The sequence below is a fragment of the Dipteris shenzhenensis genome, chromosome 12, assembly GCF_047967505.1.
Source record: "Dipteris shenzhenensis isolate YYH24624 ecotype China chromosome 12, Dip_SZ_1.0, whole genome shotgun sequence".
In the NCBI taxonomy this organism is placed as follows: Eukaryota; Viridiplantae; Streptophyta; class Polypodiopsida; order Gleicheniales; family Dipteridaceae; genus Dipteris; species Dipteris shenzhenensis.
This window is the reverse complement of record NC_141607.1, coordinates 26691266-26698409: the sequence shown is the minus strand read 5'-3', so window position 1 is coordinate 26698409 and position 7144 is coordinate 26691266. Positions and strand designations below refer to the sequence as shown.

Here is a 7144-nt window from a genome sequence, read left to right as displayed (position 1 = left end):
TAATTGCTATTTCTCTTTTTGGTTGTCATTCCTTTTGCATCAATCGTTATTATGTTATAAGATAGTGCATGGATTATTGCCAACATAGAACTCTTATTTTCCTTTGACAAACTGAGATGTTGCTTGCTTTGACCGAGAATTCTAGCAAACTTACAATGGAGATATATATATATATATAGATAGATAGAGAGAGAGAGAGAGAGAGAGAGAGAGAGAGATTAGTGCATGTGCGTGTGCATCATGAGGGACACAATCAAAGGAAGAGAGAGAGAGAGAGAGAGAGAAGAGAGAGAGAGAGAGAGCATTTGTGTGTGTGCAAGAAGGGGGGTGGGTGTTGTGCGAATGCTTTGCCTCTCTTCTAAGTGAATAGTTTAGTAAAACTGAGCATAGAGCCAAGCCAAGTGGTGCCTATGCTGGAGGATTTTGAAACTTGAAATTCTATTGCTAGAAATTACAAACATTTTAAAATCTCACTTTGAGACCCAGCGGAGCGGGTCTTTAACCCGTCGTAGACGGGTCATGCTACTCGTCTTTTTATAAAGAGCCTAGCTAGATTCGAATTTCCTTCTCCGTCAAGAAACCCCTTAGAGTCTTTTTCACTGATCATATTTGCAAGATTTGCCTTGAAAATCAGGCTCAGTTTAAAATCTTATTATAACAGCTTTAAATTGGAATTGTGCCTTCCATCTGAACGATCATTAACCCCACACTTAATCTCTTCATCGCCACCTCAAGGTTTTTGTTGACACTCCGAGTAGAGGTAGTGGGGGTGTAGATATATTGGTTCATTCTTCATTGAGTTCCCCAAAAGTATGTAGGGATGAAAAAGGCAATATAGTAGCTATTAGTCCATGGGCTGATGGTGCTCGTTTTAGGGGTGGCATTTATTTGGAGAGCATTCCCGCATACCAGAAGGCTGGCAGGTGCTGGCATATTGCAGCATTCATCCCCATGTAGCATTCGGCTTGGAGTTGCCAACGATTGTCAGCGATTGTCAGACATAGGTCAAATAGCAGCCAATGATTTGTGAGGGTTAAAGGTCACTGTGCCTTTACCCCGGTTATGTACAATACTCAAACACATATATAAATGAATGAAAAAGAAGATTAGGGTGGTTCTGCACCCACCAAAACTTGTGTGGCTCTCTGTCTCTCTGTCTCTCTCTCTCTCTCCTTCTTCCATTCTTGCTTCCATTGAGAGCACTCTCAACTGGTATCAGAGCCCGGGTGATCTAGCTGAGCGTGCGTGAATGCTTGAAGCTTAGCAGCTCTGTGGGAGGAAGGAGAAGCTCTGTGGGAGGAAGGAGAAGCTCTGTGGGAAGCTTTGTGGGCGACTTTACTTGCATCCGAGTGTGCAAAGACCTTGGAGGGACCTTTGGAAAAGTTACTGTGGCTTTGCGAAGTGGTTTTGAGAGCCTGTGTTGGAACTCAAGTTTGGAGCAACCATTTGCAGATCTGTCAGTTCCGGTGGACTCAGGAGCTCCTAAAACTTCTATGTTGCTCATCATTCGCACTCCGGTGGAGTTTACAAACAGCTCTGTTTCCAAAAACGTTTTTCAGTCCATGTGTTGGACCCAGTGATTGAGACCACGGTTTCCAAAACCGTCTGTCCCATTGCGTTTCGGATGCCCAAAAACCCCTACCTGTCAGTTCTTGCGCTATTCGGTGGAGGATTTTCAGAGTTATAGATCTCTGTGTATTCGATTTCGTCTCTCTGTTATGCATTTTTCATTCTAAGGTTTTGAAACCTTAGATTTATGCCACATGGCAGTGGATAAGTGTTGACTCCCATTTCTCACTCATCGGTTGGGATTTTGGAGTTCTGGCAGAAGAGAGATATTTGCAGATTTTCTTGCTGAGTCCGATTATGGAATGGCGCCCATGTTTTGAGGCATCTCAGTTCTATTTTCAGTAGCGGTCATTACCGTGGAACTATGATTTCTTGAGCATACCTTATGCAGATCACTCTGGTTGTAGTTTGAGCAGTGTGCACTCATTCGTGGTGTGCATTGGGTTGTAGTGGATGATTTATAGGCCATTTGGATGCATTGTGGTCCTTATTGGATGCACTGATAGGCCCAAATTGCCTTGTGGGATGCTATTTTTTATGGACGCTTTGCACATGGATGCTATTTTATGCTGAGGGACAGCTTTGACACATTGTAGGTGATGACTAATAGTGCTATGCTCTCTTGGATGCTTACACAACAACACAATGCATCCATAGATGTGCACACAGATGCATTTCCTTAAATAATAAAAAAACTTACGACCTTATCTATTTGTGTGTCTATAGACCCGCATCTATAGGTGCATCTATATAACAGACAGGCATGCCTATAGATGTGCTATTAGATGCTCTATAGAAATTTAAAAAAAAAGGAAAGATGCGCTAATAGATGCTCTAATAGACGTGCTTATAGATGCTCTGCATAATTTTTTTTTTTTAAAGCAAAATTTTGTGTGGTTGAATAGAATGCTGTGTATGCTGTGTGATTGCAGGAATCCCATTCCATAGTGTGCAATTCAATTCTTACAGCCAACCGCATTTTAATTAGCACGATTGGCATTTTAATTAGCATGATTCCATGCATGTCTATAGCCTACGATTACCATTTTGAATAAAACATTACAACTCCAAAACATTTAGTTCACAAGGCATTCATTGATAGAACATTGCACAAGGAAATTGAATGCCAAAAAAATAAAAGGAGTGTATATTAATTCATAGCCCAAAAAGTGCTTGTATGTACATATAGCATGAAGCCAAGCCATTTGGGGCTTGAAGTACAAAAAATAAGAGGAGTGTATATACAAGAGGCACGAAGCCAAGCCAATGGCTTCAAGTAGAAAAAAGAGTAGCTAGCAGTGATTCTAGCACTACTTTTATGACTAATCTAAGTCATACCCGTCCTCGCTCCCTTCTTCGTCGCCTTCTTCATTGCTTGAACTTCCTCCTCAGTATCCTTGCCTTCTTCCTCCTGAATATCCCTAGGGGCCTGCAAACGAGGGATAACATGTATCAATGTATGAAAAATCAAATCTTTATTTACAATATTGACATTATTTAAGTACTTTTAAATACCTGGGCGGGCGCTCCAGTAGTGCAGATATACTGCTCCTTAGTAATCAACCCCTCATCATAGAAGTGCCTCCATGTATGTCCTCCGCAATGTCCATGATGGTAGGCTGTCTTGACAGGAGTAGGGTACCTACCCACGATATCAAGCTGCAAGATGACACAATTTGTGGAGGGGTTAGTACAAAGAAACAACCTCCTAATAAACCACATAAACACAATATAATTTGAGATCGATACTTACAAATTGGGTCTCCCATGATTCAACACCCCTAGCTCCAAAACATTGCATGTTTCTATATTGCTCCATTTGGATCGACCTTCATGCCTCCACGTGCTACAGACTGGGGTCCACCTTTGTTGTCTTCATTGCTTTCTTCCACTCATGCTTATGAGCGGTGTTGGGATGGCCCCTTGGTGGTTGATCTGTCTGTCTCCTGCCAATCTCGGCTAGTGCATGCCTCTTAAGCAAAGATCTTTTATTGGCAAGTATAACAACAATCTTTGACTTTGCCCATTTCTTTGTGAACTCAACATTGGGGGGATTGGGACACCAAGAGCGTACAGCATTGATGGTCTCATCAGCTAACCTTTTTGTTTGTATGGAATAAAGTAATCTCTATAGTTGTTAGCAAAACTACAGAGTGCATGAAGGCCATGATGTCCTTCCCCTGTGCATCCATCAAGATGCCTCCTCTCTGAGTGATGTCACAGAAGATCGTACCATCACACTCTAGCATGTCTACATCATTTGAATCCTCTCCTCCTCGACCATTACCCCCCCCAAAACTTTGTACCATGCATCCCCCAGAGCTCTCCCTGCTACTATGCCTGATGTCCTGCTGTGACGAGCTAGTACGCTGGCCACTCGTCTCTGGAGAAGGGACTCTTGACCACATGGGAGTACGTTGGTGGCTCTGTGATGCAGTAGGGGGGAGAAGGGACTCCGCCGTAGGGGAGAAGGGAGTGCTAATGATTAGGGAGAAGGGACTCAAGACCGCATGGGAGAAGGGACTCCTAATGATCGGGTAGAAGGGATGTAGCTCTGTCGCTTGCTAGGCTGTCTCGACTCCACAAGAGTAATCTCAACTGGTGTGGGGTTGGGGTGGTTTGGAGTTTGTACTGCTAACTCCTGGGGGGTGTTTTGAGTACTTGTCATGTATGTGTATAACTCCTAAGGAGTGGGAAGGTGCCCCAAAAGGTTATATAACTGCTGTAATACGGCATTCCGAAGATCACGCGAGGCTCCTGAAGAGCTTCATTCCCACATGATGAATTGCAAAAAAGAAGAGAAGAAGATTTCCATCATGCATGCAATCCTATGATTTCCATCATGCATGCCCTCTTTCCATCATGCATGCAATCTCATGATTTCCATCATGCATGCCCTCTTTCTTTATCCCACCCTCATGCTGCAGTCCAATTTCCCTCATGTAATCCCGTATTTCCATCATTCATGCAATCCATTATTTTAAGACAGAATGCTTAAGGCATTAAAATTTTGACTTAAACATGCATGCAAGGGAAAGGAGAAAAGGAAAGAGAAGGGAGATGGGAGAATGGAAGGAGGAGGGAGAATGGAAGCAGAAGCGGGATTGGATTAAGGAGAAGGGAGATGGGAAGGGGAAAGGGAAGGGGAAGGGGATTTCCATCATGCATGCCCTCTTTCTTTATCCCGTCATCATGCTGCAGTCCAATTTCCCTCATGCAATCAATTATTTCCATCATTCATGCAATCCCTTATTTCCTCACGAATGCTTATGGCATTGAAAATTTGACTTAAACATGCATGCAAGGGAAAGGAGAAAGGAAAGAGAAGGGAGGATGGGAGAATGGAAGGAGGAGGGAGAACGGAAGGAGAAGGGGGAAGGGGAAGGGGAAAGGGAAGGGGAAGGAGAAGGGGAAAGGGGAAGGGGAAGGGAGAAACTACCATGTCAAAAACTCTGTCGGAGAGTGTCTATAGATGCGGCAAACAACGTGTCTACCCTATTTTCCATAAAGTTAGATGCACTGTTAGACACGCTCCGACATATGCTTTTCGATGAAAAGGTGAAAAGGACATGCGCTCGACTCCAAAAAGAACAACAGTACAAAAAACATCCTTTCCCTGCATACGACAAAGGACAAATCTAAGGAGAACAACTTCCAGAGAAGACCAACCACCAAGAGACTTACCTTAGATAGAGGTATGGAAGCTTCTTGTTTTTCTTCAAAGCTTCCTCTCCTTCTTCTTTGGCGGTTTCCTTGTTCACCCTCTTCTGTTGTATGCTTGGGGATGAGTGTGTATGCTTGGAGATGAGTGTGGGTGCCTAGAGATGAGTGTTGGTGCCTGGAGCTGTGTGTGTATGCTTGGAGACTTGTGTATTGAAAGGAAAGCAAGTGCAGCAGAGTGAGGAAATGAGCAAAAAGTAGGTTTAAAAACTGGTCCATGCATCTAAAAGCGTTTCTATTAGCACATCTACACTGTGTTTTAGACATGCCTATAGACGTGTTCCACAGTACAAACGCGCTGATAGATGCTCTTTTTGAGTTTTCTCATTAAATACTCAAGGAAGAACACATTTTTTGGGTTGTTTATTTGTAGGATGTATTCATCTTCAACAAGTAGCCCCAGTGAGGATGAATCCTCTGTATCCACCATTGAGAGATGTGGTTGGAGAAAAAAATCAAATGTATGTGTGATCGATGTTGAGAAAACATGTATCGTGCACGTAGAATTACACTCAATCACATCTCAAAGTATGGAGAATGGGATGCAACTGTATCTCAAGTAAGTGTTAAAGCATTGAGGTTGAATGAGATACCTATGGGTGTTCATGTGTTTGATATATGATCCCTTTTTAATTTGATACAGGATGCAGTGCCACACCCGCATATGTTTCCCTATGCTCGTCATGAGGAGGCGAAGCGTTGGCGATATGATGTGGGATCTTCAGGAGGGACCATTATGGATGCATGGAGTGATGGTGATAGTAGCCCTCCACTATTACCTCATGAGGCCGTGGAGGAGGAGGTGTTTGCTGATATGGTGCATGATTTATTTGTCCATCAATCCTCAAGTAGGGATGATAGCATGGAGCGGGATGATCTTTTTAGTGCAGCATCAACACCATTGTTTGAGGGGTGCACATTCTTTGTTCTACGTGCCTCCCTTGAGTTACTAAGCTTGCAAACCAACTATGGATGGAGCAATGCAAGTTTGAATGCATTACTAGCTTTAAAGTCTATTTTGCAAACATGGTGAATTATGCTAGTGGGTCAATTACTGGAATACTTTTTCTCATTTATGGTCTTCACATGTAGGCTATTGTGTAAAATGCTTCCAAGAGAGAATAAATCACCGACCTCAAGAGATATGGCAAGGCAACATGTGACCTCTCTTGGAGGATTGGATTACAAGTGCATCCATGCATGCATCAATGATTGCGTTTTGTTTCGTGGACCACATAAGGAGGCAAGAGAGTGTCCTACTTGTGGAGAGGCAAGATATAGAGCAGATCTCAAAACTTTGGATGTGCCTCGTAAGATTCTATGACATTTTTCCATAATCCCTCGCATCCAACATATGTTTAAGTGCAAATCCATTGCAGAACTCACGTCATGGCATTCCTCCCATCGATCAACCGATGACAAGTGGAGAACTTCCACAAACACTCCTGCATGGAAGCATATTGAAGACACATGGCCAAGCTTCAAGGAAGAACCTAGGAACTTGAGACTTGGATTGGGTATGGACGGTGTGAAGCCATTTGGTCTCAAAAGCACCTCTTACAGTGTATGGCCAGTGATATTGGTGAATTATAATCTTCCACCCTCTATGGCGATTAAGAAAGGACATGTTATGTTATCCCTTCTAATTCCAAGGAAACATAAATTAAAAAATCCTGATGTTTATCTAGAGCCTTTGATTGATGAGGTGGAGGCACTTTGGAGAGGTATCGAGGTGCATGACGTGAGCAGGCCTCCTCACGAGACTTCAACTAGTCTTGATGTGGACAATGCATGACTTCCTAGGCTATGGTAAGTGTTCAGGTGAGCATTGAACTTTTAATTATGAGTAGGCAAT

At 43.0% G+C, this 7144-nt stretch overlaps 1 pseudogene; it reads left to right on the top strand.

Annotated features, from left to right (window-relative positions):
* The first annotated feature begins 5663 nt into the window (after nt 1–5663).
* On the top strand, nt 5664–6322 carry LOC147896039 (uncharacterized; annotated as a pseudogene).
* Nucleotides 6323–7144: the final 822 nt, after the last annotated feature.